This window comes from Coenobita brevimanus, chromosome 76 (genome assembly GCF_032717465.1).
Source record: "Coenobita brevimanus isolate Jiangsu-jjx chromosome 76, ASM3271746v2, whole genome shotgun sequence".
NCBI classification, from domain to species: domain Eukaryota; kingdom Metazoa; phylum Arthropoda; class Malacostraca; order Decapoda; family Coenobitidae; genus Coenobita; species Coenobita brevimanus.
The window spans coordinates 9,255,595-9,281,407 of record NC_137029.1 but is presented as its reverse complement, the minus strand read 5'-3'; positions in this window follow the sequence as shown (position 1 = coordinate 9,281,407).

Below are 25,813 nucleotides of genomic sequence, written 5' to 3'. Positions count from 1 at the left end.
ACATATCAAATTTGGAGTAAATCTGGTGAAAATCGACGATTTTATGCCTCTTGGAAATTATAGGCCCGACCCACCTGACACTGACCCCCCTGCCGCTACCTGGTGTAATGAGGCATGTTACATGATGCAGATTTGAAAGATGCACGTTTAGGTTTTGGTTTCATGTCGATATGACGAATTTGAAAGGAGTTATGGCGAAAAAAACGATTTCTTACTAATATTTTTCTTCTTACATTATTTGGGCCTACAGCCTGGGCCTTGGCCCAATTTGGCCCAAAATTTAACCACATGATCGGAAAGTCATAGCCCATAATCCCTGTAATCTTAGTCAAAATCGCACTAGTAGTTTTTGCTTAAAGTTGTTAGCAGAGAGACAGACAAACAAATAAAGACAAATCAAGTGAAAACAATACCCGTCCCGAGCCCCTTCGGGGCGGGGACAGGTAATAAAGTGAGAAAGACGTCACTGAACTGAATGATTTAAGGGTGACATAAAAAAAAGACGAAAAGGAAACAGAATGATATTTTTCACAGATTTTCATGATGTAATGAAAGCACTCGTACATTATTCACTTCACGGACCCTTGGTATTAGAACTCAAGTGGTTACACCGGGCGATTTTAGGGGAGTGTGATGTTTAAGTGTAATATATTGCATCTCTCTCTCTCTCTCTCTCTCTCTCTCTCTCTCTCTCTCTCTCTAAGAAACTTAATGTATGCATAGTAAGGTGACATGTGGAGATGTAGGAGGACTACTGGGCCTTGGGATAGGCTACTGCCCCCGAGATATAGGCCCTGAAGCCTTTGCCCAGAGTTGGACACATTAAAAAAAATAAAAGCTGGCCACTTGGATTGCCCAGAATGTGAAATAGGAACCATGATCTTCAGAAGACGGCGATATTCGTTTACTTTCATGAGATTTACTTGTAAGAAAAAAAAAAATGGCATGATAAAGTTAATCGGCTGAAGCTTAGAATCTTAAACGTTAACAGATCTGGCGAAGTTACGTGTTGTATATTCCATCTGTACAATAGTGCAGCACAAACATGAACTTCTGTTTTGGAGGACTGAATATGCTTGAAGACTTAGGGACTTACTAGGTCTTAGTTTTTGAAGCATCAGTTTCAAACAAGTGACCACTAACCGCCCACCACTAGAACTCCGAGAAGAAAAATATATTAAAGATTTTCCTTCTTTTCTGACCTTGTCCTTGGAAAGCATCTGGAGCTTGGAAATTATGACTATTAACTCGAGCTGAAGGACTGCGAGGACGATGTGTGTGGTCCCCGGCTTGTTCCATTCACTGCATTGTTCGTGAGCAACGACTGATAATTACATATTGCTTGCACTAACTTTCGGACAACAAAAATTATTACAAATATGGGCGGATTTTCTTGGTAACCATTAGCCTTTGGATTATAAAAAGTAGACGATATATTTTCACGAACATCAGCAGGTTTTTCCATCATCCCTCTGCTCTGTGTTCCAGATCTCCAGGTAACACGAGCAGTGTATGAAAAAATGTAGATTCCGGCTCTGAAATTCTTTTTTATTCATTTTTATTACATTTATTTTTCTCGAGAAGAATTCAGGTCAGTTATTTTTAATAATAAAACACTTTTCTCATCACAGTAATATACTGTGTGTGTGTGTGTGTGTGTGTGTGTGTGTGTGTGTGTGTGTGTGTGTGTGTGTGTGTGTGTGTGTGTGTGTGTGTGTGTGTGTTTCATAACTGTGAAACAAGAAGTACTTGAAGCCTATGATATCCGCCAATATAAGTGCAGCTACGTTCAAGTACGCGAGTCATGTGTTATTAATGCCTATACAATGATATGGTCCAGTTCAACTACTGAACTCTTAAATACCTTAGAGTGATTATGTCAACTGGTAGTAATGATTAATGAGTGTGCAGCTTTACAGCACATTCTGTGCAGATGTGATTAGTAGCTTACAGCAAGACGTGCACGGCTAGTTGTGTATTCAGATGGCGTGAGGTCTGCACGTCTCAGCTTTCATTAAAGAGTGGCTTGTTCTGAGTTTATTTAGTTGCTTCGTACAGTGCCTGCCACGTCGCCTGCCATACGATAGAATCGACATCAAAAGTTCTGTCACAATCTCCTTTTTAATTTACAGTAACCGCCATTGATGACTTTATTTGGCCACATACCATTGTAAATAGTGTTGGTAGCCTTGGATTAGGAGGGATGATTTTTCAGAGTCTATGGAGAGAGAAGCAAGGAAGGAGACAGGAATTTTGATACTGACTATTCACCGCCCGTCACTCCCGCCAGTCCAAAAGAGATGTACAGATTGCATACCCTACTGTCCTCAGTTTTAAACTCCCACTGCTTCTCTGCCTTGCTGAAGCTAGTGCAATTGATTGGCATAATTCTTTTGTAACTAAGTGGAATTCTGACGAAGAAATGGAACGCATCCCGTGTGAGTCATTTTCTGCTTTAAAGTTATTACACCTAAAACTTTGGCAATCAGTTTTTATGTGTGTTCACTAAAATTTTCCCGCTTATAAAAATCTTGGGATATGGGTAATTTAAAACTAATTATTTATCACGGCTTGAATACTACAATACCGTAAATGTTAGTAAAAATGTTGAATCAAGTTTTTATTAAGTGGTCTTCAGTGCATTTACATTCTAGTTACTTATAATCAACGTTCACTGCTTAACTTCTGCCTGTCATTGGTATATTTTATGTTGGGTTTGGCACTGGAAATTACAGATTGCTTAATATGGTATTCTTCCAGAATTTTTTTTTCCACGTGTTAGTCATTCTGGTAACTTTATCTGCACCACATCTAACCATAACCTGCCAATACAGTACTTATGAACTGCAAATACTAATGGGTAGCTTATATATGAAATAAGGTTACTTCTCCAAAAATGATAGATGGAACTAGTATTAGTCATAAGAATTGGAACCTAAGACCATTGTCATGGAACCGTAGAATCTGAATGAAGAAAGATTTTGCCCTTTGAATCAGGTAACATATTTGCAATTTATTGTTGGTATCCTTAGTGCGCGTCCACACGTGTGCTCGAACAAGTGCTGGCAACATGTAAGCAACACAGTAACGAACATGCTACAAACATGTTGGGAACAGCAGCGTCCAGATCATGTTGGCAACATCATGAAGTCTCAGCTGCCTGGTATAGTCACACGTATCCCATCGCCTCTGCTGCCAGTGTTCGAAGCTGCACTGAAACATGTTTGCATACATCTGTCCAAATACTGCTGCAAACATGTCCCCGAACATGTTGCCTGCCGTGTTGCCAACATATGTTCGAGAGCACGTGTGGACACGCACATGGATAATAATATTCATTTTTGAAGCGACTGTTCAAACTTGAGGAATTAGAAGTACTGTTCTTTAGCACCTTCAGCAATGTAACGCTCACTTAAGCTGAATAGAATCATCTGAGAATAGAAAGACAAGAAAACAAAAGTAAATATGCCAGTGATCCAGGTCATTATTTCCTTCTTTCCCCTTGACGTCTATTGTCTTAATTAACTTATTTACATTAGTCATTTATTACTAATTACATAGATTACCATCTACAAGGATATGTGTTCAGGATTCTGTGTACATTTTCAGTATTCGAGCTACAGTATTTACTTTTGTATAACCTATTGTGAGTCATTCACACATTTAAGGTTATTAACAGAGAGGTATTTTAAGGGAATAGTAACAGAGACCTTACAGTACAGTATTTTTTGGCTGATTAGAGGTCGAACGCTTCACATGGTTGCCACTCTTAACCATTTGACAAAATTTACTGTTGCGTAAAGTGGGGATCATTTTGAAAAGTTAGTGTACGGTACATATAAACTCTTACGCTGAGGTGTGTGTGTGTGTGTGTGTGTGTGTGTGTGTGTGTGTGTGTGTGTGTGTGTGTGAGAGAGAGAGAGAGAGAGAGAGAGAGAGAGAGAGAGAGTTAGCATTTACTTTGCCAATAACTTATTCATCCATAATTACCACATTCCGACGATCTCCATCATAATCCCAAGCCCCATCTCTTAACCTGCAAATTGGAGTAGAGGGTGGGGGGGCGGTATGTGCAAGCCAAGCGTAACCTTCCCTGCATTTAACCTTTTAAGGCTCAGGACGTCTTTTATACCTCAATCTTATTCTCTCCAGGCGAGTTTATTTTGCTTTGGAGAATGTTTCCAAGCATAAAGGCTACTTGGGGTCAGTGGTTCCTTGCTAACTTGGATCACTGACTTCCTGTCCGGCCGCACCATGCAAGTGTCTGTGTCTGGCTGCGCCAGTTCCTCAAGGAATGTTCTCAGTGGTGTTCCCCAGGAATCTGTTCTAGGCCCCTTGCTCTTGCTGGTATATATAAACTTTCTACCCTCATACATACGCTGCAAATGTAAATTCTTTGCTGACGACATGAAGATTTACCTCAAGTTGCGCCAAAACACTTGTTCCACATTAGCTGCAGATATAAGTACATGCCAGAAGGACATTGATATGGTCTACAGTGTCGCTGAGTCCTGGGGTTTACGTTTTAATCTTGACAAGTGTACTGTTCTGCGATGTCAGAGGGGCCCAGTAGACTGGAATCCTATTGGCGCACTTCAGTACTATCACATGAACAGCACCAGGCTCTCCGTAGAAACTACACACAAAGACTTGGGTATTTTGGTTGACAGTTCACTAAAATTTCATTCGCATATAAGAAATACTGTAAAAAAGGCAGCAGGCCTGTCAAATAATTTACTTAGGTCCACCCGCTGTCGAGACCGAGATTTTATGTTGACTTTATACAAATTCCACATCAGACCCATCATGGAGTTTGGCTCCACTGTATGGAACACAGGCTACCACGGAGATCAGAGGCTCCTGGAGTCTGTACAGCGCAGATGGACTAAGCAAATCAATGGCCTGTCCGAACTCAGTTATGCTGACCGTCTGAAAAACCTGGGTCTGTATTCTGTAAAAGGGAGACTGATCAGAGCTGACCTCATTAAATGCTGGAAAATCTTCCATCGCCAGTCCCCAATTGCACCGCCTGAGCTCTTTTCTCTTTCTTCGTTAACTCACACCAGGGGCCATAGATTCAAGGTGGCCAAGCCCCGCACTTCAGTTGAGTGTAGACGCAGGTTTTTCAGCATCAGATGTATAGACCTCTGGAACTCTCTCTCAGATGATGCTGTTAGCGCTGACTCACTTGCATCATTTAAAAAGTCCCTCCACTCACAACTAGGTCACATCCTGTTCGACTATATTGAATAACTACGACTCTTAATTCGAAGTCCTTCAAGTAGTGCAACTACCGTGCATATGGCACAAAACTCAGCCTCTAATCAATAGTCTATTCTGATGATGATGTATATAGGAAACGCGGCTGGCGTGCCAGCAGGTATGGGCTGCCTTACTTCTTGAAAAGCAGATTCCTACCGAGCCATACTGTTAATTGTAGTAGGGTAGCCAACCAGGTGAGTAAACCAGGTGAGAATAAAGGGATATATTTGGCCTTCATTTAATTCTTTCCATACATCTGACCCTCCAAAGGTAGTTCAGCTGATGGTTGCAAAAATTAGCATAGTAAGAGACAGAATCGCAATGAACGGATTAATTTAACATGACGTCACCGAACTGGAGAGGCTAATGTAAAGAAAACCTCTTCCCATAAAGCATGACGTCATGGCACTGAAGGATTAACTCAAGATGACGTCATCTTACTGAAAGGGATAATTCAAATTGACGTCACTGCTTTAAAGGACATAACTGCACTGAAGGGATTGATTCAAGAGGACCTCATCGCATTAAAAGGACTAACTGAAGGTGACGTCATGGCACTGAGTTAATTCAAGAGGACGTCATCGCACTGAAGGGAAATCTCTTCAGCCACCCCCTCCCTCCTCCCCCTTACCCCCCATCCGGTGATCCCAGGAGGCCCAAGTCAACACAGTAACAATAGGACTGAGCTTCTTTGTTACGCTCCGTGCCGGCGTGAGGGAGTGTTGCTGCTCCTGTCACTACTCTCTCACCACCACCCGCCACGCTACTCGGCTACCGGGCTAATGGTGCTCCTACCACTTTAGCATGTTTATTTCCATCTGGCTAAAACCCTAACCCCTTTTAAGCTTAGTTCGTGGTCAAGTGTAGTTAGATTGGTGGGTAAACTTGAATAGCAACATTGAAGACTCATTGCTTCGTCATTAGTAAAGATCATCGAATTTAATGCAACCAAGACTTAGTATACAAGTTGTGACAGTGGCGTAGTCCTCTTAGATGATATCACTCCAGGTACAGTATGTATAATCAGTTCCCCCACTGTGCTGGTTGTCTCCTGAGTTGTCTAAAAATTGACTGACGATGACAGGAGTAAATCAGAACAATTCCTATTACGTAGATGGGCTTGGAAGAGATCAGTTTCAATCGTTTGATTCTTTTTATGTATCCGACTCTTGACATAAGCTTTACAACTTGTTCCCAAGGCCCAGTAGTCCTCGTAGATATTATACATCACCTCATGTCACCACTTGGGCGCAAACACCCATCGTCCATATTGAATGCATGTTAGGGCTGTCTCATTCAGGACTGATTTATTGGTATTAGAGGGGGTATTTTTGCGACATGTCGGCTGGTCTTCTGATGGAGCAGTAAAGTTTGCTTTATGAAATTCAAATCCTTAAACTGTTCCTGCCCCAACCCGGATTCGAATCGGAGCCCATTAGGACTGCAGGCCTCATCTCTACCAATTCACGTATCGAAACTTAATAAATAGACCAAAATTATCAGGAACTTCATAGGAAAACCAATTTCAGTCTAAGAGCCATAAATAGGTGTGTCAGTTTCATTATATAGACTCTGGATCAAAGTTGTACACCCAGCAATGTCCAATACATGCCGCATCTAGCATGCTCTGTCATTTCCTGCACAGAGACTTTATTCACCAGTCAGTGTTTTCGCTTTTATGCGGGCCTTTTTTTTTTTTTTTTGCTTTAACTTTCGAAGCTAGTGTACTTCTCCTCCGATATAAGAGGCAGGCTACACGGAACTGATGGTTTGTCATATACAGAACAAGTCAGCTCTAGAACAGTCTTCTTCCCTTTGTCACTGCCCCTGCCTACATCATCCAGCCACTAAAACACAGTGTATTCAAGCATCTCATGCTGAGCAAATCTTACCTTTGGTTTTCGATTGCGCGTCTTTTAATCTCCTTGAAAGGATGAGATCTAAGATTTTAGATCGTATAGTACTTTCGTTTTGCAATAAATACAGATTATTAAGAGGCAGGAGCATCAAACTGGAGGGACTCTTTCCTTGTACTGGTCTGGTGTAGGCTAAGCGATTTCATACAGTTTTTTTTGTGTGTGTGTGTGGATATTCAGCATAACACCAAGAAACGTTGCCATGTCGTTTGTCATCATAATCGTATACAATACAGACAGCCAGTGGCTGGTCATGAGCATTATCTCATTTCATACTGACTAAATTAGTCATATCTCCATTACTACATTTCCTACTTGAGTTTCTTGTGTACTGATTTTTAAGTAATATGCTGCTAGTAAGAAAATAATAATAATTAAAAAAAAAGTGAAATGTTCATCGAACAGACTATCTCCCAACAGCTGATATTACTCAGATACTATGGAGAAAGGTTTTTCTTTACCCTTGGCCTAGATGTTTGGTCACACTCCATAATGGAAGTATTTTTTACCCTCCACCTAACAAAGTCAGACGATGGTGCCGCTATCACTGCGATCAACAGGTGTCCGTCCGTAGAACTGGGCGGCAGGGTGGCTGGCTAGGTGTAGAGATTTCGTCTGGGCTAGAACTCGGTAAGTATTCACTTTAGAGTCATGAAATTTCACATAGTGTTTGTCTAATAGTGAACTGATGTCTTTTGATAGGTAGAATGCTGTCTTAAGTATTTCTTTTTTTTTTAAATAATGGAAAGTAAAAAGAAAAAATAATATATTTCCCAAGAATTCAATGCCACCTACGCCAGGAATCTGAAGGGCCCAGGTTATGTGTCGTCAGGGCGTTCTCCTTAAGCCCACCATTAAAATAAAAGATTGGGTGGAGGGGGGAAGGGTGAGGGCCGTTGTGTTTGGTAAGGTGTGCAGGGAGGTTGGGGTTATGTGTTTGGGCTGATGGAGGGTTGCAACAGCGTACCGTTGCCTATGTTTTATGATAAAGTTGTCATGTAAAACGGGTTGATGCAAAAACTGTTGACCAGTTACATGAGAAGTAAAAAACAAGGGGACGGGAGGTGGGGAAGAAGAGGAGGAAGCAAGAGGATGAGAAAGCATGAGGGAAGCAAGGAGATCGATATTTTAGGGCTGACAGTCGCATAAGATGGATGCATATTTTAAACAATCTTTGGAATTTGTTTTTATTGCCCCATAAGGAGCGAATGAGCCCAGTTCTAGACTACCGAGTCTAGACATTTAAGTCTTGAGGAGCCAGTCGATCGTTTCTAAGTGGAATTATGTGAGCAGTAAGCTCCAACACACACACACACACACACACACACACACACACACACACACACACACACACACACACACACACACACACACACACACACACACACACACACACACACACACACACACACACACACACACACACACACACACACACACACACACACACACACACACACACACACACACACACACACACACACACACACACACACCACAACTCAAACCACCTCCTCCAACTTACTACTACTTACACCCCGTCATTTCTCCTTCTCATTCCTCACCTTACATGATACCAAAGATACCAGAAAATCGAACTTTTTTATGATCGGCGTCTCACAGATTACCACGGCGGAACGGATGGGGGAGGTGGATGAGGGGAGATGGAAGGGGATAAGGAGAGGAAGGGGAAGAGGGAGAGAGAAGGTATGGGGGATAGGAGGAGAGGGGAGAGGAGAGGGGAAACGGGGGAGAGAATGCAGGAAGACAGGTAGAAAAAAGAAAATGAAAGGGAGAGGGACAGAGTACGAAGAAAGGGAGAGGGTAGGGGGGGGAAAGAAGGAGGGACTGAGGAGAGAGAGAGAGAGAGAGATGACAGATAGGAGGTTGAGGGAGAGGAAGAGAATGAAGATGGTTAATGGGAGGGAGAGGAAAACGGGGGGAATCGGCGTTGAAGGGGAAGAGAAGTAAGATATTCCACGTTTTCTAAACAGATTTATTTACCCTCCACCTGACAAAGTCAGAGGAGGGTGTCGTTATCACTGGGATCAAAAGGTGTCCATCCGAAATTTTGGCCGGCATGGCGGCTGGCCTGGCGTAGAGATTTTGTTTTCGAGTCATAACTCAGAAAGTATTTATTACAGACATAAATTTTCACATAGTTATGTGTCTTATAGTGAATTTGTGGCTTTTGAAAGGTAGAATGTTGTGTCTGAAGTATTTTTTAAATGAACAAGTACAAAAAAATAATAATTTTTCCAGAGGTTTCAGTGCGACCTGTGCAAGGAGTCTGATGGGCCGAGGTTATGTGTTCTCAAGGCGTTCTCCCTACGCCCACCTTTAAAAGAAAAGGTTTTTGTGAAGGAATGTGGTGGATATGTCCTGTGTCAGATGGAGGGTTGCAACAGCGTATCGTTGCCTATGTTTTTTTTTTTTTTTTTTTTTTTTTTTTTTAAGAAAAGGGTATTATTATTACTGAGATCAATAGGTGTCTGTCCCTAGAGTTGGGCGGCAGGGCGGCTGGCCAGACGTAGAGATTTCGTTTCCAGGCAAGAACTCGGAAATTATTCACTATAGTCATTAAATTTCACATAGTGATGTGTCTCGTAGTGAATTGGTGTCTTTTGATTGGTATAATGCTGTTTCTTGTAGTAGTTTTTTTTTTTTTTTTTTTTTTTTTTAATGAACAAGTAAAAAAAAAATCCAGAGGTTTCAGTGCGACCTGCGCCAGGAATCTGAAGGACCCAAGTTATGTGTCCTCAAAGCGTTCTCCTTACGCCCACCTTTAAAAGAAAAGACTGGGGGGAGGGTAGGAGGGCTGTTATGCGCTTGATTATGTTTGCAGGGAGGAGGGAGGTATGTCCTTTATCAGATGAAGGGTTGCAACAGCATAGTGTTGCCTGTGTTTTACCCTGATGCTGGTGGCAAGAACTGGATGTGAAATTACTTAGAGTAGCCGAAGATTTCCTGTTGAGTTTTGTGTTTTACTATTTGACGTTTGTGTGTGTGTATCTGTGTGTGTGTGTGTGTGTGTGTGTGTGTGTGTGTGTGTGTGTGTGTGTGTGTGTGTGTGTGTGTGTGTGTGTGTGTGTGTGTGTGTTTCCTCACGGCCACCCTGGATGGCCTATGGGATTGTTCGTCCGGTGATTATGGTAATTATTCATCACTGGTGCTGGGTGGGGGCGCCTTCATGGGGTGGCACAGATATAACTGGGCGGTGGAGGTGCCAGGTTATACAAACGTCCCTCAGCTCTCTAATTCTCCCCTGAAAGCGGAATGGTAGACTGCAAGAGAGGGATGACTGCAGCCTGCAGTACACTGGGTTCACGTTCAGATGAATCTGAGGCTAAAACAACAACAGTAATAACAAAAACAACTGTTGGTACTACTACTACTACTGCCACTACTACTACTACTACTACTACTACTACTACTACTACTACTACTACTACTGCTACTTTTGACTTTTTCAACCCGACGACATTTTATCCTCCAGTCATTGTTTCCCCATGATTATGAAGCTCTAGGAAGATGTCTAGTAATGAATGGGACTAATGGGGATTTTGTCAACCTTCATTATTTCGAAAACTCACCCAGGCTAAAAGAAAAAAGAAAAAATATTCCGAGAGAGGAGACTGTGGCAAGAGTATAGCGAAGAAAAGGTTACCGTGATCAGGATATTATGCGAATAATATTAACGAGTTATGTGGGGGGAAATGTCATGAGGATGATGATTACAATGATGTGATGATGATGTTGATGATGACGATGATGGTGGTCTGATGATGACGATGACGATGATGGTGGTGGTACTAAGCAATGATGGATAATTATGACTCGGTGTACTAGTGCTGAAGCAAAAATTTGTACCTCATAAAGTGAATAACGTTAAAGAGAAATCAACTCTTTGTATAAAGAGAACAAACCTTATGTAACTGCAGTAAAAACGATCGTAATCCCTTCAGTGTGATGACGTTTTATGCATTCTGTTCTTATCACAAATTCTGTAAGTTGAAGTGAGACGTGCATTACTGAAGTAGTCAAAAACCGTCTTCATTAATCCCTCTGCTACGAGAAAGCTTCCATTTTCTAAGTAAGTTTATCATAAAATGGCAGTAATTAAACTGTTGTCAACGTAATGAAAGGACCAACAAACGACATAATGAACAGCCAGTAAGATAAATATGCCTTGATATCTTAAGCTTCCGATGTTAGCTTTTCATTAACTGACTGTGAGAGATAACCCGATGGCCATAATCGTATGTGAACATATTCTTTATTCATGATCTGATATGGAATTAATTCAATGCTGTTGAAGAGACCGATGCATAGTAAATGCCTTTGTCTATCTATCTGTGTATTGACAGACGCCTTAATCCCTTAAGGGGTGGCCACAAACAAATCGCCTGCACGTCGCCCTGTCCCTCGCCATTTCACTGCCTCCCCCACCCCCTAGCTCTCACCCTTCTCTCATACTTCTCCACTCCGTCCTTCCATCTCTTCTTCGGCCTCTCCCTCCCTCTCGCTACCTCCGCCTCACTCACATACACTCTTCTCGTTAGTCTCTCACTCTCCATCCTCTCTGCATGTCCAAACCACCTCAGAATATTTCTCTTAACGCTTTCTTCCACATTCATTCCACATCGCTCATTCAATTCCTCATTTTTCAGTCTGTCTCTCAATGTAACCCCACATGCTCCTCTTAGATAACTCATACCCGCCGCTCTCACTCTTGACATGTGACCTTCCAGTAAGGTCCAAACTTCACTTCCATATGTTAGAGTTGGTATCACAATACTATTATGCAGCGACTTCTTTTTTACCTCCATGCACACTCCCCTATTTCTTATCACTGCTTTCAAAAAACTACTACCGGGTACGCAAGAACTTCAGTGCACTCACATTTTCCATTTCCTCATCATCCAGCCACACTGCACATTCAGTGACTTCATTTCTCTCGGAGACCATAAGTTTACGCATCCCTACATTCACCTTTAGATCCTGTTTCTTATTCACTCTCCCAAAGTCATTAACCAAGCCTTGCAGTTCCCCTTCATCTTTACTTATCATTACAGTATCAACTGCAAACAACAATACAGGAAGTTTCCAAACGCTGCCCTCTCTCATTAGGTCCGCTCCAATATCCACTGCTCTACAACGTATCTCTTGTATAACCCTATCCGTATACAGATGGAACAGCCATGGAGACATGACACATCCCTGTCTCAATCCAACATTCAGATGGAAAAATTTACACGCACTGCAGCCTTAACACCCTCATATATATCCTGTACGGCATTGAACAACTTTCCATTCGCTCCATATATTATTATTATTCAGCACATTTTTTGTCTATATACTCTGTTATATGCTTTCTCCAAATCCATAAAGACCGTATACACCTTCTTTCCCTTCTCTAGAAACTTTTCCACTAAAAACCTAATGATAAGTATCTGATCTAGACAGCCTTTTCGCTTCCTAAAACCTCCCTGTTCCTTTCCAATTAATTGTTCTGTTATTTCTCTAACTTAGTCAATAGGTATCTTAAATATACTTTGCGTATTACACTACGAAGACAAATGCCCGTTTAATTATCACACATTTACTTTTTCTCTTTTCCTGGGTACAGAGGAGAAATTATACGTGACTTCTAGTTCTCCTGGACTCTATCTTCCTCCCAGGCCAATCTGCACATCTTCCATATGCATTCTACTATTATGTCTCTCCCATGCTTCATCATTTCACCACACACTCCATAAGTTTCTGGGGCTTTCCCCATTTTCACTTTCTACATTGCATTCACTACTTCCATCCTACTGATCTCTTCCTTCCTTCTCACCATCCTTCTTCCCTCAGCCATTCCCCAGTCATTTATACTCGCAATACTTTTATTCCCTATGTTTAACAGTTCCATAAAATGTACTCTCCATCAGCTCACCTTTTCTCCTTTTTCCACAATCGGTCTACCATTTTTATCCTTCACGCCCCTACTAACTTCTTTATCACCCTGTCTAACTCTATTTACCTCTTTCCAGAAAATTTTCTTACAATCCCTCCACTATACAGTCAAATTCCTTCCAACTTCCTCATCCACCCTCTTCTTGCTCTCTCTTACTAATCTTTTCACCGCTCTTCACTAAATATAACACTCTCTTCCGTCTCTTAACTTCCTCCATGCCTCTGCTTCCCATCCACTCACTATATACTTTCTTTTTTAGCGCCGCAACTTGTCTCACCTCCTCATTCCACCATGCTGTTCCTTGCACCTCCTTTCGTCTTCTCTTCATCCCAAACACCACCTCACATGCTGCGCAGATTTCTTCTGTGAATATCATGCACACACCTTCCACCTCCCCCATCTGCTCCAGATCATATTTACCGAATCCCTTCTCCACTTCTCTCTTATATTCTGTCTTTTTCTATCCCTTAGCAACGTTTTTATCCCCGTTGTATGGACTCCTTTCTCCTGTCCTTCCCTCCTTCTATTCCTCCAGTGCACTTGAACCTTGACTTTCACCACCACCAAGTTGTGGTCAGAGAGTCCACGCCCCCAACCTCTGTATGCATTTGCATCCATTACATACCTTCTCATTCTCTCATCCTCACACACATAATCAATCATTGCCTTCCGTTCACGCAGTTCACCACCCCCCCGTCTCATAACTCGCTACATATACCTGTGGATCATTTTATGCCTAAAGAGGATATTGGCTATCACGAACCCCCTCCCTGCACAAATATCCACTAGAGCACTTCCGTTCTCATCCACTTCTTCAGGCACACCCCACTCACCAGCTACTCTATCCACTGTCACATTCCTTACTTTTCCATCCATATCTCCAATCAAAAACACTCTCTCATTTCTCAAAAACTTTTCCATGCACGCGAAACATTTGCCCAGAACTCGTCTTTTTACTCTGTTTACACGATCTTGCATTGGCGCATACACACACACACACACAATCACCCACGTCTTACCCAAGCAATCCTTGAGTCAACTGATCGATTATTACACGGTAAAAAGGTTGATGGCTGAGGTAGGTAGTGTGCAATTCCACCCGGTTATTTGTGTTACACCCATGATGAAGAGTAAAGCAAAATAATATTGATATTGGTGGTTAATAGTGAGTAATTAAAAGAATCTCACATTTTAGAACCAGCCAACTCCATCCATCGGAATGAAGGTTAACCTGTTCTGCCAGAGGATATGTTTTTTTTTTTTCTTGTTCTTCCTCTTTTTTTATATATTATCTTGATTTTACTCGTCTTCAGAGAGGCTTTTTTGAATATGAAATGGTTGATATGTCCTTTATCAACGGCTTCACAAATAATGATTCTTCCTAATCTGAATAAAATCTTTTCATGGAAACAAATTATCTATCTATCTATCTATCTATCTATATCTATATATATATCTATATATATATATATATATATATATATATATATATATCTATATCTATATCTATATATATATCTATATTTATCTATCTGTATATCTATCTATCTATATACATATATATACATATTTGTTTCAATCTATCTATCTATCTATACATACATACATATACATATTCATATATCTATCTATACATACATACATATTCATCTATCTATCTATCTATCTATCTATCTACTGTACATACATATATATATATATATATATATATATATATATATATATATATATATATATATATATATACATATATATATATATATATATATATATATATATATATATATATATATATATATATATATATATTTATTATACACACGTCATCGTACTGAAGGGGTTGAGCAGCAGACGCTTATAATTAATATTTATTTATTTAATAAACGACAATAGACTTGATGAAGATGACATTTGTATGAATGGTGGCTGAGAATACAATTGTAACTCTTGCCCGGGAAAGTTAGACAGGAAAGTGATGAGTGTGAGATGACAGACTTCTGCTATGAATCGGACGTAAACAGATTTGACGCAAGCAGATTAATCAGGGAGGCAGTGTCTATTGAAAAGTGTGTTATCGAGAGTAAAGAGAATGATGCAACACTGGTGATAATAGAGACTGAAATGAGACGATGAGAAAAGGGAACTAGTGGGACGAAAAAACTTTGACCCTTTCCCTTTGAGAAGAGCTGTATGAAGCGAACTTCTCTCTCTTCCCAGCACACACACACACACACACACACACACACACACACACACACACACACACACACACACACACACAAAGGGGAGGGTTCTTTTACTGCAGGGGAAATTGTAGTTACTTATGTCGGCTATGACATACCCTCGTTTTGTGAGAGCTGAACCCTTTCGTAAAAATAAGAACTTTGTTCGAAACTGTATTGGAGACTGGTGATATGTATAATGCAATACCAAAGGCTCTACTAAATCACGAAAGAATGATAAGTATGAGTCTGAGAGGAGTGCTGATTAAAGAATGACTGTAAAATGATCGGGATAAATATATTGTGAAGAAAGGTCCTGGAGTATATTTTTGTTAGAGATATATTCACAGTCCTTAGAAATATGACATAAGGTCAAGTGGGCAATAGTTACTGAGACGAGAATAGTTACTCCTCTTCTGTATAGGATGCATGAAAACAAACTTCCAACCTTTTACTTCTTTTCTATACAGGATGCATGAAAACAAACTTACAAGATGGAAAGGTACAAACCGACAAACAAAAGTAGCCACTGTTTGATGATAGGCTGAACTTGCAAATTAAGGCAAGTTTCGGCCACTACCACACCCTACAGACTTTTCTCTGTAAACTTTGCTAGAATCGCCTATAATGAAAACTGTTTGGTAAGTCTTTCTTTCGTCTGCTCTTGTGAACCGCTCTCCATTTTCTTCAGTTATTACTTTCGCTGTTTTCGCTGACTACTTTGTCATTTGACTCCTGTGACTGCAAAGCAGGGAAGTGGGAAATTAATTATGCAAGGATGAGGTATTTAAGAACAAATATAATGCTATCAGCGTCCAGTATCGTAGATTATATCAATACGTTGATGGAAATAATTGTGCTTCTACTGCATAACATTCTAATTGACCTTAATACATATACAAACTTATTTAAGTCGAATAGTTCATTTTCTTGCCACATTTCATTCTAAGAAAAAAAAAAGTTAAAAAAAAAGTTTCAAACTGACAAGCTCTCGTCACCTGCTTGTGAAAAGTTCCCTTAGAATTTTTGGTGTTTCAGCGAACCAAGGAATTAAATACAAGAGTTTATTTTCAGTGAACAGAAAGAACTGTGTTTGCACTAATGTTTTCTACAAAGAAATGATTCAAAGAGGGATACGAAGGAACTTATCGGGATTTTGAGCAGTGGATGAACTTGTTAAATTACATAGTGATGAAGGCGCTAATTCGACTGAAATTTTCACACATAAGTTAAACATAATATGACTAGAACAGGTTGAATGTACTGTATATTTCCTACAATACTGTTCATCCACCGATCTAATTGATAATTTTCACCTCCTACCTCTAGCCGACTTTATTCACTTCAGGGGAGACTTCTCGTTATGCTGAGGTTAGTGAGCGTTTATCTTAGCTACTCCAGTTTAAAAATCCCCTCCTGAGCTAATCAAAAGTGTCTAGAGATACTAGGGAAATGTAAAACTCGTTGCCAGTTTGTAGTGGTTTAACTTCCAATACAAGGTTTTTATATTCTCAGGTGCCCCTTCGTACATACTTATATGGTCAGTTTCGGCTGAAGAGCTTATTGGGATGTGAAGGGTGGTCACAGTCTATTTCGTTATCCTTATTTTATGGTCGTAGTGAAATCATTTCATTTGAAAGAAAACGTCAGTCTCGAAATGTTCCAAATATTTATTGTTATTTTTAGTGCTTCAGAGGAGATCTGACCGTGATTTCATATTTAAAAGTATAAAAGGTTCAGGATGGTGGAAGATGATGTTGCTTGAATTTTGGTGAAATAAATATAGGTTGACATCGTGTCGAATTTGCTTGTTCACGGTTTCTTGCTGCCCTCCTTTGAGTTGCTTTCCTGGTGAGGCTTTAAAGATTACACTAGAATAAACAGGTAGAGAGGCAACCAGGCATAGTACTGTCAGTCTCTCTGCCTGTATAAATGAATAAAAAAATCTGTCTCTCTATCTATCTATCTATTAATAAATCTGTATATCTATCCATACATATATATATATATATATATATATATATATATATATATATATAAATAAATATATATATATATATATATATATATATATATACGTATGGATAGATATACAGATAGATCGACATATGTATAAATAGTGTTACATAGCCTATGATTTCATCATCCTTTGTGTAATTTTAACGCACAGTATGCTGCATGTTTGATCACGAGCGTGTTCTGCCTCAGTTCCCCCCTTCTACCGTTATAGTAGAGTAAGTCGTTCTCTCTGTTATACTTTGCGGGATTTTCAGCTCTCTGTCCCCATGGCTTCATTTGCGCGTCCCTCTTACAAGTTGTATCAAGCTCTGCCAGCCCCTATATAATGAGCTCAGTCTCTGCATCATTGCCACTTAGATCTGCTCCTCACTTTGTTCACATCTCTGTCCTCCCCTGTACAGATATTATTATTGTGAGTGCTCAAGAAATCTCCAAACATCTAGCAGCTGTGTGTAATTTGAGTATAACTGTTGTATTTTTTCTTGTGCTGTGTAGCATAGGGTTAGTTCTTAGCCCTAGTGAGGTCTTGGTGATTAATGTTGGGTTTTATGTCAGTCATTTTTGATAATAGTTTGTATCTGTAATAATTTATCTGGCATTCACTGAGTATTATCTGGTATCTCATTTTATCAGGGCTGACTTAGATAAATTTACTCTTGCTAATTTCGTGTTAATAGAGGCTATTGCAGTTAACCATATATTTAACCTGTTTATTTGCCATTACATTATCCTTATGAGTCCTGAATGTTTTGTTGTTAGTTTGAGCATTAAACTTTAACTTGTAATTTTACCTAACTCTTTTGTTTTGAACCTGGAACTTTACGGGACAGTGGTGACTCTTCGTGTTATCACTTAAAGTGTACGTTATCTTTCTCTGTTCCGTAACATAAATTTGGCGACCTCATATCAGGATATTCAGGATATTATCATAAGGATATTGTTTGATATTTTGTGACTGTGATATATTCATGATGGCTACTATTTCTACACTTGATGAAGCCAAAGATTTTTTGTCAAATGTGCAAACAGTGTGTGATATAGAAAACAGAACAAAGAATGAACTTAAGCTTGTCGCTCAACAATTGGGAATTGTTGTTCGCTCTCATCATTCTAAAGATCAAATTGTTGACATGATTAATGAAAGCTTGTTTAATGTAACTCCTCCAAATGAGCAAACGCAGATTGAATTAGCTAAGTTACAGCTAGCCCTGCAGGAGGACCATGCTAGGGAGGTTGAGGCACAAGTTGAAATTGCTAGGATTCAGGCAGACCATGAGTATCGCATGAAACAAGGTGGAACTGGATCATCTAGCTCTGATGATTTTGATGTGGCTAAAAATGTTAAACTTGTCCCTCCTTTTAATGAATCTGATTTAACAAAGTATTTTCAGTTGTTTGAGAGGGTAGCTACAGGTTTTAATTGGCCAAAAAAGTATTGGCCAGTACTCCTTCAAACTGTTCTCACCGGTAAAGCTCAAGTAACTTATGCATCTTTGCCTCAGGATCAATCTGATAATTATGATGTAGTTAAGAGCTTGATTCTCAAGGCCTATGAGCTTGTTCCTGAAGCCTATAGAGTAAAATTTAGGACAACTTACAAGCAAGATAAGCAATCCCATGTTGAGTAGGCAAAAATCAAAGAAGATTTGTTGGAGCAGTGGTTAAATTCTAAGAATGTGGATTCTGATTTTGGTAAATTTAAGCAGATGATTTTGCTGGAGGATTTCAAAAGGTGTATTAGTAAAGATGTAAGCCTATATCTTGATGAGAAAAGAATAGATAATTTGTCTGATGCTGCAGTTTTAGCTGATGAATATGTTCTCACTCACAAGAGATATTTTAAAGAAAAAGGGAAAGCTGAGAGTAAGTACGTTGCCTCTACTCAGAGTACAGGTAACAGGAAAGAGAATAAAGATGATGTTTCTCAGGAAGTAAATACCAGCTTCACCTCTAGATTTCAGAAAAGTAAATGTACTTATTGTAGTAAGCTTGGTCATACTACGGAGAGATGTTTCAGGAGACAGCGTGATGTGAACAAAAAGGAGTCTTTAAATATTCAGTCAATTGGTCTAGTGTCCACCCTTGAGAGTTCCCAGAATTCTTTTAACTGAGTTAACTGAACCTGCTTTGAGGGGTAACTTAAATTCTCATGATGGAGCTCCTCTTTTGAGCAGTAACGTGGGTGACACTCTCAAGAGTTCATGTGCTAATTTCCTGTCTGATGGTTTTGTCAGTCCTCTGGACAGTAATGACAGGAAATCAGTTAAAATATATCGTGATACAGGTGCTTGCCAATCTCTTATGCTGACCAGTGTTCTAGGCTCTAATTTTAATTCCTCTGATGAAACTGTAATCTTACAAGGTGTAGGGAATAATTACTTCTCTGTTCCTCTGTGCAGAGTGAATTTAGAGTCTGGTTTTGTTAATGGTTCTGTTATGGTTGGGTTGGTTGAGACACTCCCAATGTCAGGTGTAACTTTCTTACTTGGAAATGATATTGGTGGAAGTCAAGTGTGTCCAGCTCCTCAGTTGTCTAGTGAGCCAGTGGCTGCGTCCCAGGATTGTGATGTCCCTGATGTGTTCCCTGCATGTGCTGTCACCAGGGCTAAGTCTAAAGTTACTGGTGATTTAGAGGATAATGATGATGATGATGTTATCCTTGCTGACACTTTTCTTGCTAATTTGGACCACTCACCAGATGAGGCAGTACCCCGTAGTGTTGATAATTTGTCTCGTCAAGAGTTGGTTGAGTTGCAGGTTGCTGACCCTGAGTTGAAAGGTCTAGCTAACTCTGCTTACAGTGAAGAAGAGTCAGCCGGTGCTTCTACTTGTTATTATGTAAAGTCAGGAGTACTTATGAGGAAGTGGAGACCCCCGACAGCATCAGCCGACTGTGAATGGGAGGTTGTACATCAAGTTGTCATCCCTCGTGTTTGTAGGCAGGATATCATTAGAGTGGCTCATGATTCCAGTTTGGCAGGACACCTTGGAGTGAGGAAGACTGTGGCACGCATTTTGAAACACTTCTACTGGCCAGGTATCTTCAGGGATGTTTCCTGGTATTGTAAGTCTTGTCACACCTGTCAAGTTGTGGGGAAGTGTAATCAGACCGAAAAGGTTGCACCTCTAGTTCCCATTCCTCCTTTTGAGGCGCCATTCACCCGTGTGTTGGTGGATATTGTGGGCCCTCTTCCTAAGACTTCTTCAGGATTTTCTTATGTGTTGACCCTGATTGATATGGCTACTCTCGTTATCCTGAAGCCATTCCATTAGAAATATCTCAGCAAAGAACGTGGTTAAGGAAATGCTAGGGTTCTTCACAAAGTTTGGTCTGCCCAAGGAGGTACAGTCAGACCGGGAAGTAATTTCATGTCAAACGTTTTCAAACAGTCTCTGAAGAGTTGGGCATCACCCAGATCACGTCTTCAGCTTACCATCCCCAGACCCAAGGAGCGTTGGAGAGATATCATCAAACACTCAAATCGATGCTCAAGAAATACTGTTTGGAACATCAGAAAGACTGGGATAAAGGTCTTCCATTCGTTGTGTTTGCTGCAAGAGAATCTCCAAATGAATCACTGGGCTTCTCACCTTTTGAACTACTGTTTGGCCATGAAGTAAGAGGACCCCTTAAGCTACTCAAGGAATGCTGGCTGTCGGAGGAAGATGACGTCAACCTGCTGGAGTATGTGATGAAGTTCAAAGAACGGCTGTCCACTGCTTTACAGCTGGCGAGGGAGAATTTAGGAGCTGCTCAGGAGAAGATGAAGACTTGGTATGATAAGAAGTCCAGGTTATGCCACTTTCAGCCAGGAGATCAGGTTTTGATTCTGCTACCAGTTCATGGGCAATCTCTTCAAGCCAAGTTTAGTGGCCCTTATTTCGTGGAGAAGAAACTCAGTGATGTCAGCTATGTCATCGCCACACCAGATCGTAGAAAGAGCAAGCAACTATGTCACATCAACATGCTAAAGTTATATCACAGGCGGGACGAAAATAATCCTGTCTGCACTGTAGCTGTTCCACCCGAGTCTGCAAGTGAAGCTCTCCCATGCAGTATGAGCCTGAGTGATAGTTTGGGGAAGAATCCTGATATCATGAATGATCTCCAGGCTAAGCTTTCTCATCTACCACCCAAGGAAAGGCAGGAGTTTTCGGCATTACTGCAGGAGTACCCGCAAGTGTTCCGTGCCACTCCAGGAAGAACCACTGTGTTGATGCATGATGTCGATGTTGGAGACGCAAAGCCAATTAAATTGCCTCCTTACCGTGTGAACCCAGTGAAAGTTCCTCTCATCCAGAAGGAGCTTGGCTACCTGTTGGACCACAAGATGATTGAGCCCTGTCAGAGCGAGTGGAGTTCTCCTGTCACTCTAGTCCCTAAGCCAGGTGGGTCACAGAGGCTTTGCATCGAATACAGACGTGTTAATCAGATAACCAAAACAGACACTTACCCTCTCCCTCGTGTGGAAGATTGCATAGACAAGATCGGAAAGGCTAGGTACATAAGTAAGTTTGATTTGTTAAAGGGATACTGGCAAGTACCTATGACTGAACGTGTTAGGGAGATCTCATGTTTTGTAACATTAGGAAAGACATTTGCATGTTCTGTAATGCCATGTACAGATTGTTTTAGAGTAATAAGAAATTTCCTTTGTAAATTTCTTTTTTCTTTGTGGGGAGGTGTTACATAGCCTATGATTTCATCATCCTTTGTGTAATTTTAACGCACAGTATGCTGCATGTTTGATCACGAGCGTGTTCTGCCTCAGTTCCCCCCTTCTACCGTTATAGTAGAGTAAGTCGTTCTCTCTGTTATACTTTGCGGGATTTTCAGCTCTCTGTCCCCATGGCTTCATTTGCGCGTCCCTCTTACAAGTTGTATCAAGCTTTGCCAGCCCCTATATAATGAGCTCAGTCTCTGCATCATTGCCACTTAGATCTGCTCCTCACTTTGTTCACATCTCTGTCCTCCCCTGTACAGATATTATTATTGTGAGTGCTCAAGAAATCTCCAAACATCTAGCAGCTGTGTGTAATTTGAGTATAACTGTTGTATTATTTTCTTGTGCTGTGTAGCATAGGGTTAGTTCTTAGCCCTAGTGAGGTCTTGGTGATTAATGTTGGGTTTTACGTCAGTCATTTTTGATAATAGTTTGTATCTGTAATAATTTATCTGGCATTCACTGAGTATTATCTGGTATCTCATTTTATCAGGGCTGACTTAGATAAATTTACTCTTGCTAATTTCGTGTTAATAGAGGCTATTGCAGTTAACCATATATTTAACCTGTTTATTTGCCATTACATTATCCTTATGAGTCCTGAATGTTTTGTTGTTAGTTTGAGCATTAAACTTTAACTTGTAATTTTACCTAACTCTTTTGTTTTGAACCTGGAACTTTACGGGACAGTGGTGACTCTTCGTGTTCTCACTTAAAGTGTACGTTATCTTTCTCTGTTCCGTAACAATAGATAGAGAGATAGATTATTTTATTCATTTATACAGGCAGAGAGACTGACAGAGACAGACAGACAAGCAGGAGGAGGATAGGGAGGAGAAGATAGACCGATGTTCAAGTATGAAGTTGTTTAGCCTGAAGCGTACTGCAAGTGAAGCACGTGTCCATGAGTGGTATTGCTCCAGGGGGTTCAGGCAGGTTCTTAATACCTAGATCTTTGAGCCGAGCATTTTGTGGCTGATTTCATGTAGTAGGCAACATTTTTTTTTTTAACCTGTCTGAGAGTTCTTTCATTAATTTAATCCTTTCATTACGATAACATACTTGCTTAGTTTATTCTTCCTGCGCCCAGACGATACAATCAGTTAAGGAAAGTCTTGTAGTACCGAAGGGCTTACTGAAGGCCATGTCTAACCCCACAAGCTCAAAGCAAAAAAAAAATCCTCTAGAAAGAATAAAGTCGTCTGGAGATAGGAAGAATGAAATATGGAAGATGTTCTAAGATTAAAGGGCCAAAATTTATTGAAACACTTTTTTCATAATCGAACTATATATGAAGCATAATAATTGAAAAAAAAAAAAAAAAAAAAAAAAGGATCAGCCAAGATAATAGAAAATATCGTCAAGGTAGATTTTGGTTAAGACAATGAGAATTCGCATCGTAAAACGACGCAGCAGCCAGCCAGAATTACCCCCACGATGAGCTGGCATCTGAGGCTGAATTATCGTGGCTCAAAACATACGAGTATAAACCCCTCAGTCAAATGTGTTTTATTTGTTCTTCTTTCTCTGGTATGTTTTATTTAGCTTGTGAGTGAAGTTTCTGGTTGGGGTGGACAGTTACGGCCTAAAACTTTTTAGTACGAGAGATCATTTCCAAGTTCAGTAAAATAGCGTAGAATGTATATTTAAAAAAAAAAAAAAAAAAAAAAAACACTGGATTGAAGGAGTTAAAGTTCAGTGGGTATTCTATTTATTTGCTGGTACTGAACGATCGAAAATCAGGGAAGGATTCAGGAATATATTTGAGATATTGTCATATCGCTCTCCAAATTAATGAGAATTCGACGTCCCATTTCTCTAAGCCATGCTTGGCAGGGAAGGATGATGTGTTTCAAATTTTCGTATATGTGTGGGGAAAATTCACATACAGTAGCAGCTAATACAAGGTGAAGCTTATATAATATAAAGTACTGCATGGTAACATCTGTGTGATAAACTAGGCGTGTTTCCCGGGCAACATGGGCGACTCCATTCGATCTGCCCACGTTTGGGGATCTGAGCTAGAGCTAATCACGGTATGGGGATTCGAACCAGAGCTTAACCCATGATCGTCACTCCCGACTAAAGCAGTTTGGCTGCTTACACACCATCGGAGTCGAGTCGATTTGACGCAGATGAGAGTGTAGTATTCCCATTCGCTCAGAAAAGCTTTCGAATAAAATTCAACAGTATCCCACCAGACTTCAAGCAGTGAGGATACATTATATCAGTAGTTAACTGACTGAGATAGGTAGCTGTTTGTTTGTTTTTCATAATACTGTGAATTTAAATGTGAAGCTTGTTATGTTCATCTTAACGATTGAAAAATATTTGGCTATACTTCAATAATGGAATCGTAGATAGCAAAAAGGAAACAGTGTAATACCAGCGCCCTGCACTAAGTTTGATCGAAATCAAATGAAAACAGTTCACACAGGGACACAGACACTAACGAGCGAAGGTGTGTTAAACTGGCCTGTTACATCCTTAAAAGGCAGTCTCTTTTAACAGTGCCGAGATTACGGCAGGATCTTTATGTCTTTGATTAGTTGGTTCACTGAAACAGAGCTCTCTCAAACTCGCTTTATTAACATTATAATCTACATAGTGGCACTCAATATGAAAAAAAAAAAAAAAAAAAAAGGTCGACCATACTTAATGGAGTGTGATTTGAATCGATTTAACTTCCTGGTGTGAGAAGGTTACGTGGAATAATACATGGATCTGTGAAAGCTAGGCCAGTGGGTCATATTTAGCATTGATACGGATCGTCTGGTCTCGTGTGCGGACAACCATTAGCCCAACTTTGTTACCTCCAGTACGTCTGTTTTGTAACTGCTGGTTTACACACGTCTAGCGTTCACAGGCACCTCTACACTTCACGATGAACCTGCGTTTTACGGATCTTGAAGCGTAAACAATCCCCAAGGCCAGGGAACACTACTTTATGTCGCTGGGGAGGTGATCTACCCCAACTCACTGCTTCATCCGAAGGTATGTACTACACCTGTACAGGCTTTAGAATGAGTGAAAAATACCTTTGAAAATTAAAGTTGTAGTGGCTGTGTTTGAGCAAAAGTTTGTAAATGTATACACGGTCAGAAAAGTATCGGTGCACATTTGGCCTGAAACACTTTGACGCCACGGACGATGGACTTTGGAAATGTTTAATTATTGTCCCCCATGTTGTCAAACATGGTTACATAAGTACGTCATAGATAGGTTTCATATGACAATTTTTTGTTGATATTGTTACTGAAGGCATATTCAGATAATAATTTATTTATTTTCCAGGAACTACACAAGCTACTGTATATTGATCGTTTCAGATATCATCGTACCCCTCCTGCGCGAAACTTTTTTGATCGTATGTACGTGTAACTGACGGAATCTTTGTGTGGGGGGGAGGATGTGGGTGTGCATGTGTGGGTGTGCATGCACCGAGCCCATGCGTGTGTGCGCGCGGGCATGCGTTCGTGTGTGTGTGTGTGTGTGTGTGTGTGTGTGTGTGTGTGTGTGTGTGTGTGTGTGTGTGTGTGTGTGTGTGTGTGTGTGTGTGTGTGTGTGCGCGCGCGGGCACACACGTGTGTTTCTTCACACGTGTTTGCGAGTAGGTGTGCGTACACCCGACTACGGACTTGAGTAGCCCGTTCCCATAGGTCTTTCTACGTGTCATGCACTTTCATATGTCAGTACTTTAGCACTAATATC